Here is a 12,937-nt window from a genome sequence, read left to right as displayed (position 1 = left end):
CAAACTGCTGTGTGCTACGGTAGTTGAACCCATTTCCTCTGCATGACCTGTCATTGCCACAGTAACTAGATGGAACCCACTAGCATGTGTAGGAGTTGATTGAGCCATATGTATGTGTTGTTCCTACCTTGCTATGCCTGCTATGCTTAGAGTCGTGTCAGGTCTGGTTCATCTGGGTGATGGGCTAGAGTGAAATGATTATGTCGGTAATGAGAGTGGTGTGGTGAACACGATTTGGTAAAGGTATCGATGAGAGGCCATGTAGGAGTACATGGTGGGTTGTTTCATTGAAGCCGACCTTAAGCACTGAGATCTGTATGTGTGATTTAAGATACAGCTACTACCATGCATTGGGCCCTGAAATATGACCCCGCTCGACTTATTATTCACCCTAGCTCTCTGTCCAGGAGTTGCAAGTAGTTTCTGGTGTTTGTAGCCTACTGGAGGCCGCGGACAGCGCTGACCATAGGGGTGGGCTGTGATGCGGTAGGTACGTGGCCGGGTGTACCGAATACCCGTTAGGTATCTCGGGAACCCTGTTCACATCGTTCGGGGCCGTATGGGAAACCTCGGCCGGACTCCCTGCGGATGGAACCTGGATAGGCGATAAACCTGGACTAGAGGCTTAAGTGTTTAGGTAGGTCGTGGTCTACACCCACGTCGGCTTTCGCTTGAAGTCTGCCGAGCACATGTCGTGTGCAGACGCTAAGTGGTGGAAACATGTATAAAGAAGTACACCCCTGCAGGGTTATCATGATCTATTCGAATAGCCGTGTCCGCGGTAAAGGACTACTTGGTTGCCTATACAGTTCATAGACAAGTAAATGGAAACTACTAAAAGCCTCAAGATAAGTGTGAGTGCCGAGGATGGCTCTTCCGTAGGAAGACGGAGGGGGATCCCCGGTAGTGTATTGAATTGGTGGGTAGTGGACTCGTGTGCGCAAAACCGTTTCAAGTTGAAGTATCGTAGGATAGTCTAGCCAAGAGTCAAAGCTGGCTTGCTGCAATAACTCCACCAACCCTTCTTGATAATATGCATGTATGTAGGATCTGATGTAAGTCTTGCTGAGTACCTTTGTACTCATGTTGCTATAATTTACATTTTACAGAAGACGCTGCAACCCCTTCTGATGGGTTCTACGTAGACGTTGACATCAACGAGTAGGCTAAAGGCCCAGGTGGTGATCTTGAGCTTGTGAAGGACCATGTAGTATAGCTAGGCTTTCCAAGCCTCTTTTATTTTACTAGTTGTCTGTACTTAGACAAGTACTTCCGCTGCTGGTTTGTATGACTGTATGACTTGAATGCTGGGTCGTGAGACCCGTACCTTTGTGTATGTTATGTATGGCTCCCTGAGCCTTAAATAAAGTACTTGTGTCGTAGAGTCATGTTGTGATGCTTCGTTGTATTTGCACATATCGAGCATATTGTGTGTATGATTGAAATGCTTGGTATGTGTGGGATCTGACCATCTAGTTGTTTATCTTTAGTAGCCTCTCTTACCGGGAAATGTCTCCTAGTGTTACCGCTGAGCCATGGTAGCTTGCTACTGCTCTGGAACACTTAGGCTGGCCGGCATGTGTCTTTCTTCGTTCCTGTGTCTGTCCCTTCGGGGAAATGTCACGCATTGAGTACCGGAGTCCTGTTAGCCCGCTACAGCCCGGTTTACCGGAGTCCTGCTAGCCCAGTGCTACAGCCCGGACCCACTTGCTGATGACCGACACGTTCGAAGCTGGGTCATGGATGCCTGTCCCTGTAAGTCTGAGCCACTTTGGGTTTACGACTAGTCATGTCAGCCCGGGCTCCTTATCATATGGATGCTAGCGACACTATCATATACGTGAGCCAAAAGACGCAAACGGTCCCGGGCAAAGGTAAGGCGACACCTGTGGGGATACCGTGCGTGAGGCCGCAAAGTGATATGAGGTGTTACCGGCTAGATCGATGTGACACCGAGTCGGGGTCCTGACAGCATGCAACAATAGTTCTATGTTTATCTTTAATATCGGGTTTAGCACTTCTAGCAGCTTCATCACATAAATAAATAACATGCCCATCAATATTATCAACCAAGAGATCTTTAACCATAGCAATACTAGGTTCAACTTTAATTTGTTTAGGGGGTGTAGGTGTTCTAGTATAACTCTTATGAACCACTGCTGAAGCTTTAGCATGATCCTTTATCATAACAGGAAAAATGTGGTTTCCCAATGTAAGCAGTAGGAACAATAGGATCAACATTATAGGTAATAGTTTCTTCTTCAAATTTAATAGGTTCTACTACTTTCACTCAATGGGAGGATGATATTTAAACCACTTATCCTTAGGGAGATCAACATGAGTAGAAAATGATTCACAAAAATAAGCTACTATTTCAAAGTCGTGTCCATATTTAGTGCTAAAATCACGAAAAGCATCGGTATCCATGAAAGATTTAACACAGTCAAACTTAAGGTTCATGCCTAACTCATTAACTTAATCGAGTTCCCAATCTTCATAGTTGTCTTTAATTCTTTCCAATAAATCATGTTTGAATTCAATAGTACTCTTCATAAAAGAGCCAGTACAAGAAGTATTGAGCATGGATTGATCATTACGAAAAATTTGAGCATAAAAACTTTGAATAATAATTTCTCTTGAGAGCTCATGATTGGGGCTTGAATATAACATTGACTGAAGCCTCACCCAAGCTTCAGAGATACTTTATCCATCACGAGGCCAATATATATATATATATATATAATTCTGATCGCGATGAACGAGATGCATAGGATAAAACTTCTGATGAAATTCCAATTTCAATCGGTTGTAGTTCCAAGATCCAATATCATCACATAGCCTATACCATCTCAATGCCTTTACCTTCAAAGATAAAGGGAAGACCTTCTTCTTGACATCATCCTTGGGAAAACCTGCAAGCTTAAATAATCCACAAACTTCATCGACATAGATTAGATGCATATCAGGATGTAATGTTCCAACTCCTGCATAAGGATTAGGTAGCAGTTTCTCTATCATATCCGAAGGAATTTAATAATAAATTTTTTCAGTAGGTGCAGTAGGTCGAGGAGCAACTCTTTGCTCTTCCAGTCGGGGTGAAGATACCCCTAACAAGCCCCTCAAAGGATTATTTTCCATAATGACAAGTGACAATAAATTTCAGCATGTAATATAAATGTTTCCTTACCAAATTCCACTCACCAATGGCGCTTCACTCCCCGTCAATGGCGCCAGAAAAGAGTCTTGATGACCCACAAGTATAGGGGATGTATCGTAGTCCTTTCAATAAGTAGGAGTGTCGAACCCAATGAGGAGCAGAAGGAGATGACAAGTGGTTTTCAATAAGGTATTCTCTACAAGCACTGAAATTATCGGTAACAGATAGTTGTCCGATAAGATAATCATAAGGGGTAACAAGTAACAAAAGTAATTAAGGTGTAGCAAGGTGGCCCAATCCTTTTTGTGGCAAAGGTCAAGCCTGGACGAACTCTTATATAAAGCAAAGCGCTCCCGATGACACATGGGAATTACTGTCAAGCTAGTTCTCATCATGCTCATGATTCACATTCGTTACTTTGATAATTTGATATGTGGGTGGACCAGTGCTTGGGTGTTGTCCTTACTTGGACAAGCCTCCCACTTATGATTAACCCCTCTTGAAAGAATCCGCAACTACGAAAGAAGAATTAAGATAAATCTAACCATAGCATGGAACATGTGGATCCAAATCAGCCCCTTACGAAGCAACGCATAAACTAGGGTTTAAGCTTCTGTCACTCTAGATACCCATCATCTACTTATTACTTCCCAATGCTTTCCCCTAGGCCCAAATCATGGTGAAGTGTCATGTATTCGACATTCACATAACACCACAAGAGCAGAGACAACGTACATCTCATCATAATATTGAACGAATATCAAATTCACATGATTACTTATAACAAGACTTCTCCCATGTCCTTAGGAACAAATGTAACTACTCACAAAACATATTCATGTTCAAAATAAGAGGAGTAATAATTATCATTAAGGATCTGAACATATGATCTTCCACCGAATAAACCAACTAGCATCAACTACAAGGAGTAATCAACACTGCTAGCAACACACATGTACAAGTCTGAGGTTTTGAGACAAAGATCAGATACAAGAGTGAACTAGGGTTTGAGAGGAGATGGTGCTGTTAAAGATGTTGATGGAGATTGACCCGCTCTCAATGAGAGGAACGTTGGTGATGACGATGGATTCGATTTCCCCCTCCCGGAGGGAAGTTTCCTCAGCAAAACGGCTCCGCCTGAGCCCTAGATTGGTTATGCCCAAGTTCCGCCTCGAGACGGCGGTGCTTCGTCCCGAAAGCTCCCTCTTGATTTTTTCCATGTCAAAATACACCATATAGCAGAAGATGGGCATTGGGGGCGTGCCAGATGGCCCACAAGGCACAGGGGCGTGCCTAGGGGGTAGGGCGCGCCCCCACCCTTGTGGATGCCTGGTGGGTCCCCTTTGGTGCTTTCTTCGCCCAATATTTTTTATATATTCGAAAATAATTCTCCGTAAATTTTCAGGACTTTTGGAGTTGTGCAGAATAGGTCTCTCAAATTTGCTCCTTTACCAGTCCAGAATTGCAGCTGCCAGCATTCTCCCTCTTCATGTAAACCTTGTGAAATAAGAGAGAAAAGGCATAAGTATTGTGATATAATGTGTAATAACAGCCCATAATGAAATAAATATGAATATAAAAGCATGATGCGAAATGGATGTATCAACACTCAAGGCATATTAATAGAGCAAAATTCTTAGTCAGACACATAGAAATATAGGGGCTTATGGTTTTGCCTCCCAACTTATTTACCTCAAGGGTAATGTCAAAATAATAACTCATGATCACCTACATCCAAGTGGATATATATGTCTGGATCTATCTACCACATGATGCTTTCCACTAGAGAGTACATAGAAGGAATAGGGATAAACACTAATGACTCTTGCGTGAAATAAAATACTTAAATGTAAAAGATAAGCCCTTCATAGAGGGAGGCAGAGGTTGTCATGCGCTTTTGGATTTTGGGTGTGCAAACTCTTAATGCAAAGGAACCTCACTTTATATTCCCCCTTGTGATAGCAACCTTTATTATATAATCTATCACCTTTATTTCTTCACCATCACAAGATCGTACAAAGCTTACTTTCCCTTACAATAAAAGATCATACGTATGTGTGAGCAATTTTTATTGCTTTGCACCGATGAGAATTTACTTGAAGGATCTTATTTAATCCAGAGGTAGATATGGTGGACTCTCATGACATGAAACTGGCTTAGAGGTTTTCGATGCACAAGTAGTATCTCTACTTAGTGCGAATTTTTGGCTAGCAAAAGATCCTAGACAAGCACCACATGTTAGAAGATCCATAACAATATAACTTCTATGTGAATGTAATCAACCATAACTCATTACGTTGTCTTCCTTGTCCAACGTCAACTAATTGATATAGAATATTTGATGGGGGATCACAATCATAAAAGATGTCCAAGATACTATATTTATATGTGAGACTTCTCTTCCTTAATTACTTTTTCATGGATTACACTAACGACCAATGTTATGCTTGTCAACTTGCAACAAATTTTATCAACTATACTTCTTGTATGTGAAGTCATTACTGCCCATGGGAGTAGCATATGATCTTTTATTCTTTTATTTTTCATTGTTAAGATTGAAACAAGAAAGCAAAGCAAAACACAAACTACTCTTTATTATATATCTCACACACGACTACATAGATAGATGGATCCCTAAGCAAGCACTTGAAAATAGATCATACTAAAACTTTATTCTTCTAAATCATGAGATAAATAAGGATCGAACTAAGATAGGTAATGATGATAAAAGTGGTGGTGATATGATACTGGGGCACCACCCCCCCAAGCTTTGCACACGCCAAGGGGAGTGCCCATACCCATGTACTCAAGTCTCCTTCTTTGGTGATGGCGGTGATGTAGAAGTAGTAGGCTTGTGCTTCATCCTTAGCAGATACTCCAGTTTACGGTTGATACTGCAGAGGGAGATATTTTGCTCTTCCAACAAAATAACTTCACGAGTGCGAGATGTATTATGAGCACAAATGATTTCAAAAACCCTTAGGGATTCGATTTCAAATGGGGAAAGATGATCATGGAAGGGTTGAAGGATATCTCCCTTCTCTTTGGTTTCCTCCATGGGCATGGTTCACCCTCCCTCTTGGGTCCGTATTCCCACAACTTCTTCGACCTTGTCCTCCACGCCCGTGTCCTCCTCTCTACACGACCACTCATAGTAAACCTCGATATAGGGGCGTTTGCTCAGCGATGGTTGCACAATCCGGTGCTTGGTACAGAGCCATGGAGATCTAGATCTGTGACGAAAATAGCACAAAAAAAGAACAAGGGATATCTCTACGATATGTAGGTCAAAACATCAGGAAGTATATATAATTAATTTTTTTCGTGCAGGACAATAACATGGTAGAAAAACAGAGTCGACCCCTCCACCTTTGTCGGTGCCGACATCGCCGTCATCAACCACGTCGCCTTCGTCCGCCGCAACCACTACCCCGTCATCGTCAGAAGCGAAGGCCATAACCAGCGCATCCACGTGGTCTTCAACCCATCGTGCCAAGTCACCCGGGATGGCTTCCGGCACGGGAGCAATGGTGGCGTCAAAATCGATGTTGGGATCAATGTTCCAGAGGTGGCTGAAGACGCGGGAGAACGCCCGGCTAAGCAGACTGCGACTTCCCTCTTCCACAAGCTGGCGAGCCCTATTAGACTGGGCTTCCAGGCGCATCACCATGTTGGTGAAGAAGTTCAGGTGACTGGCGTAGTCATTCGAGTGGGGAGGCGGTGCATTCTCGTCACAGATGAAGCCCAGGGGGGGTATTAGCCCTGTTCTGGAGGCCCTAAAGCATGGGGGCATGCTGGCGCTCCAGCGTCCGCCGTTGAAGCACTTCCTCCTTGTTTTGCCGCGCGACGGCCTTGGCGTCATCAACCCGTTTCCAAAGAGAAAGCAGCTCGGCGCGGGTGGAGGCCAAGTCCTCCTGTGCCGTGACCAGGGATGCAGCCGTGGCCTCCTCACGCCTCTCTGCCTCATCTAACTTGGGCCTGAGAGCAGTGGTCCTACCCGCTGCCTCAGTTCCCGCAAGCTTCAGCTTCAGGTCGTGCTGACCTTCAAGATCCGCGCGAACTTCGACCACCCGGCGGTTGACTTCCTCCGGGACCTTGGCCTTGCGAGCCCCGATGGCATCTTCCGCTTGGGCAACTTGACGCTCCCTCGTCTCCAGTTGCTCAAGCTCGAGGCTATGCTCCACATCTTCCAGAGCCAATGCCTCCTCATGCTTCCGGACCTCCTCTTCCTTGGCAGGCATCCCCCTCAGCGACACGAGGGTGGCTTTATGCGCCTCCACTTGCCGCTCGAGGGACGTACTCCAGGCATGGAGCTCCCACGCGCGCTTCTCCGCAGCCTCGTGACAGCGGTCAGCTTCACGAGCCTCCTCCAGAGCTCGGGAGCAGGCCTCACGGGAGGCCGCGAGGGAGGCCTCAGCCTTCATGTTATCTAGCTCGCGCTGGTGGTGCCCGAGGCTGATGGCCACTTTCAGCCTGTGCCACTCCTCCGCCAACCGAAGACCCTCGGCCTCAAGGCACGCGTCAATACCCTCAAGTTCTTCGCTGAGTCAGTTCATCGCATCCATCGCCTCCTGGAAGAGCTCATGACGAACGATGCTCCGCCCGCGCTCGAACTCGAGCACACGACCCATCTCGCCCTCTGCAACTGGGGTTGTGGGCGACGCCCGGCACGGCGCGCCCGCTCTCAGCAGGGGGCTGGGGGCTGGTGCGGCCCCAGGCTCCAGCCGGCCCATGCGAGGGGCCCGAACCAAACAAGGCCCGCTGCTTGAAGAAGACCCTAGGGTCAAGGCCAGCCAGCTGCCGACCGTGAGCAGGGGAGGAGCCCTTGGCACGCCTGCTGCGCTCCGAGCAAGGCCGCAAAGAAAGGACGGTGAAGGCGCAAGCTCGGGGCGCCTTGATGACGGACCAACTCCCACGGCTGACCCCACTCCGTGGAAAGCGCCCGATCCTGCAGCGCTGGAGCTTGGCGGATGCGACGGGATGAGAGGGAGCTGCTTCTCAGGAGATTTCACGGCCTTGGCAGAAGGGGTCCGGAGGGGACAATCATCAGGAAAGGAAGGCATCACACAGAAGATCACCAAGATAAGGTACTTACTCGTTGATGGCGATGTACTTCCGTCGCTTGAATGGCCCGAAGATACCGCTGCCGCTCAAAGATCATTTCCTCTTGTGGAGCTCCTTGAAGTCCACGCAAAGCCGGCCGAAGCGCTGAACGTGGCGGCCAGTACGGGGTGTAGCTGGAGAAGTGCTCGAGAGAACAACTTCAGGGGTGCCTGGCTGGGTAGAACAGTTGGGCGTCATCTCACCGCGACTTCCCGAGGCCTCCGAAGTTTCAGCCTTGGGAGCCGCGTGCTGCATCGCCTCAGCGACCAGCGTCCCAGAATCACGGGATCCTGAGGACGACGCCCCAGGAGCCCCAGGCGGCGTCTGCACATCAGCACTCATGCTGCCAGCCTCTGGCGACGCTTGTCCCCCTGCACCCACATTCGGGACGAGCTCGGAGCCAGCGACGAAGAGGGGAACCACACTGGCAGGGTTCTCGCGGGACCCCACCAGGCTGTCCGGACGCAGCCCCCACTTGTCAAAGGGAGGCATGCTCCCTGCGAATTCAGCCTTGTTCCTACAGCGGTATAGCAGATAGTTCTTCCCAGGCAAGTCATCCGACGAAGGGAAACCTGTCAGGACCTTGAGCACCATTTGCCGCGTCCCAAGGGGGAGCCCGGACTCCTGAAACCTCATATGGTCCTGACTGCTGAGCAAGGTCCACATCAGGCGAGAATGGTGCTGAAGCGGAGCAACCCGGCACTTGACGAACTCCTTCACCACCATCGGTGCGGTCACGCCGCGGTCCTTCAGCATCCTTAGCCTGAGCCAGACGGGGACAAGACGGGGGCTCGCGAGCCTCTCGCGGCCCCAACCGGAGTGGGAAACGGCAGGCGCTGACGGGGCATGGAGCAGAGGGCCGAGCACACCGGCGTCGATAAATACCCACCGGGTCCGAAACTCGCTCGTGGAGGGAGGAAGCTCGAAGTCGATCCCCACGTCCGCCGTCGCGGCCACGGCCTGGAAGCTCACGCGCCACGAGCTTTGCCGGGGATCAGTCAGAAGAAATGGCGGAGAAGGGCCATAGAAGGACCGATGCCCACCATGGCTTCACACACGAAGGCGAAGACATCGAGGAGAGTCACAGATTGGGGGTCGAGATGCAGCATATGGATCTGGTAATGTTCAAGCACTGTGTTGAAGAAGGCAGAGAAAGGGGTAATCAGGCCTGCCCAAAGGGCATCAATGAAGATAGGGACCTCGGTGACTGCCCCAGAAATGCGAGCGCGAGACACAGGCCAAGCCACCGTCTCCCCCCACTCGTTGAAACTGGTGGCGAGCATGGGATGCACCTTGTCCATGGCCTCATCGTTGAGCACCAAGGATCAGCCGACTGCAGGCTCGGCGGCTTGAGGCACACTTGGCGAAGACAGAGGCTTCTTCCCCTTGTCTGCTTGTTTTGGCGCCATGGCGATGAAGCAAGCAGAGTGCAGGTCAGATTGGAGAGGACGAGCAGAGTCTCGAGGAAGTAGAGGGACTGGGGAAGCAAGGTGTGGGCCATGGGAGAATAACTATGTAGGTTGTGAGGGCCGCATAGCCAGGCAGATTCAAGGCAGCATGGGGAAGCAGAGACGCCCACATCCAATCAACATCCACGCGTCAACCGAGGCCGCCGGCTTTTGGGGCCCGCGGTGCTCCACGCTTGACCTTTGGCTTCGCCTTGAAGACAAGCCCGAGCGCGCCTTGGGCCCGGGGGCTCCCGTCAGTGTCCCAGGAACGGGGGTCCCTAGACTTGCCTGCCGGCGGCCCGCGGCGTTGCTGGGCTGGAAGGTCTGTACGGCCCATCTTCATTGACGAGGTATTCAAGATCCTCGCGTGGGCCCAAGCCTCGCGAGGCGGACGACGCAAGACCTCCTCAGGAGCGGCCTTGCCAGGCAGGCTCACGAGGGGCGGAGAGATCAAGGCAAGGCAAACCTCGAGAGGTACTCGTGACGTGAGCCATGATGATCGAGACCAGGCGGGCGCCACCGCGCGTAGTGTCCTTGCTTCCTCTTTGGTGCCAAGGGGGCAAGCGCAGGCATGGAGTACCGAGGCATCAAGGAAAGGTTTCCATATCAGTGCAACAAGACCAAGACCAGCAGGACGGCAAGATGGAGGTCACCGTGGAGCCCAAGACGGCGTCATCACCAGAGCCTTTTGCAGGCGAAGACCGCTTTTGTCAGGATAAGCTGTACTAGCTGTCCCCTTTTAAATTGGCCGTTGTTGGCTCCCTTCCCACTTAATATTTGGGGAGAGGACCATGGCCTATATAAGTAGAGCTAGCCACCACAGTAGGGGACGGATCGAGAACGGATTCAGAGGCATCTCACCCACACAAGTGCACCAGGCACAAGAACACCTCAACCTCGGGAGGCTGTTCTTCCCCTTGTACTGTTCATCGTCAACCCAGGAGGCAATCCACCACCACCACACTGGAGTAGGGTATTAAACCACAATGGTGGCCCTAACCAGTATAAATCTTGTGTCTTTGTGTTGCAAGTTCGTCGGGTTCGTCCGCGATATCTTAGAGAGCTAGGGCGTCGATCGATAGGGAGAAAACCTTCGCGCACACCCCCGTGTTCGAACCTTGAGGGTTTTGCCGGAACTCGTGATCTGTCAAGTATGTATTTCCCACCGACATTACATTCATGTTCAGACATTTCATTGAAGTTGTCGGTGTTCACACTTTTTCATTGTATAATCCATGTTAGTTTCATTTTCTTGCTTTCTTCTTGTGTGTTTGAAAAAACCTTAAGAAAAATCCAAAAACATTTCTCGCTTCTTTTTGGTTTTTCTTTATAGTTTAATTTAATTTAGTATTAAAAGACAACCCAAAAATATTTCCCATTTCTTCTTTTGCTTGTTGGGAGCTTTCCCATGTAAATAGTTTTTCTCGTTTTTGTTTTTATTTCTTTAATGTGCTTCCTTCAAGAAAAAACTTAAAACTCCATAAATATTGCAGTGTGTTTCTCTGAAATTCTTTCCTTTCGTTGAGTCAGTATGAGGAGAAGACCACATTGTAAATGTTGAGTGGCTCTTATGCATTATTATTGATCTAGTAAAGAGCCCATATTATTTCGTTTTCTCCTTGAATAAAATGTTTGCAGATTCCAGCCAAGTCCACAACACCACTACTAGGAAAATGCTTATATGTAGAAGCATAGTAGTAGCGCTGGAGAGAAGTAAACACTGCTGCTATTTAGCCATAGCGCTTTTCCTGGAAAGCACTACTAGTAACTCCATAGTAGTAGCGGAGTGAAGCAGAAACGCGCTACTACTATGTGGGACCAGACTGGGCCACCGACTGTTTTTGTAGTTGTAGCGGTGTACAGAAAAAAGTGCTACTACTAACAGTTTAGTAGCAGCGCTCTATTTTTACGCGCCGCTACTGCTAGTGGGCCCCACTTAGTAGTAGCACTTTTCCTGGAAAGTGCTACTACTAAGTCCGATAGCTGCAACGCTTGTTGCGAAGCAGCGCTACTGCTAGTTGTGGCTAGTGCCACCTTTTCCACCCCCTTCGCCTCCTCTCACCCACTTTGCTCTCTCTCCCCCTCCTTTCCCCTCCCCACTCTAGCTCGACCATTGTTTCTCTTCTCTCTTCCTCCTACCTCTCTTCTCTCCTCATTAATGGCACCCTCCTCCAGAAATGGCCTCTCTCTTTCTAGTACACCTCTCTTCTCTCCCCCATTAATGCCCCCATCCACCATAACCCCTCTCCATTAGTTAGCTAGCTAGATTCACCTCTCCTCCCAATAACTAGATCTAGCTAGCTATTTAGCCAACCACACGTGCTCTGTCGATTGTTCTCTCTCATCATCTAATTCACCGCCTGCTCTCGGTCTCTCTGGGGATATATATATAGGTGAGTAAAAAGTTGTTCATTTCAAGAATGGGAATATGTGTGTGAATGAGAATATGTGTGTTTGAGATTTGTGCTAGTGACATGCCCATGATCGAGTTGCTTATGTTTTGCCGAAATGTCGATTTATTTTCGTTTCGGTGAATTTCGAGCAAACTCACATGTCCTATTTTTAGGCAAGGTCATGCCAAAATTATATATATATGACTTCGAAGCATGTATTATTTATTCATAACCCTTTTGCTTGTTGTACAGTGCATTCGGTCATGAAGGTGAGTGGATGGAAGGTGGAGCGGTACATGCAATCCGTGGTGATGGACATGTATGCAAATAATCAGACTAGGATTAGATGTCCGTGTGCAAGATGCAAGGAAGGAGTCCTTTTGGACACTTTTGATCGTGGCACTTTGAAGGCGCACCTGCTGATAAATGGTTTCATGGATGGCTATACTCAGTGGATAAGTGAAGAAGAAGATGATGATGATGAGGATGTCCACATGACAGGGAATAACGACATGGGGCTAGACGAAGAGATGGACGATCGACAAGAAGACGATGGCACCGGACATGTCAGCGGGGAAGAGTCTCGAAATGATGACAGCGGCGGAGAAGATTCCGGACAGAGCAAAGAAGAGTCCGGACATGGTGGAGAAGAGGCGACAGTCACGCCGCAGTCTTCGACGCTACTAAGTGCAGTCGTCCAGGACCCTCATGTTCGAAACCTCCTTCGCAAGAGTACGACTAGCGAAAGAGCTGCTTCTAGAGAGGAGGCCAAGTTGGCGCAACTTGAAGTAGACTCGAGGACTCCATTGTATGACGGTTGCGATCCCGAGGTGACC

The sequence above is a fragment of the Triticum dicoccoides genome, chromosome 2A (assembly GCF_002162155.2).
Source record: "Triticum dicoccoides isolate Atlit2015 ecotype Zavitan chromosome 2A, WEW_v2.0, whole genome shotgun sequence".
Lineage (NCBI taxonomy): Eukaryota > Viridiplantae > Streptophyta > Magnoliopsida > Poales > Poaceae > Triticum > Triticum dicoccoides.
This window is presented reverse-complemented; position numbering follows the sequence as displayed.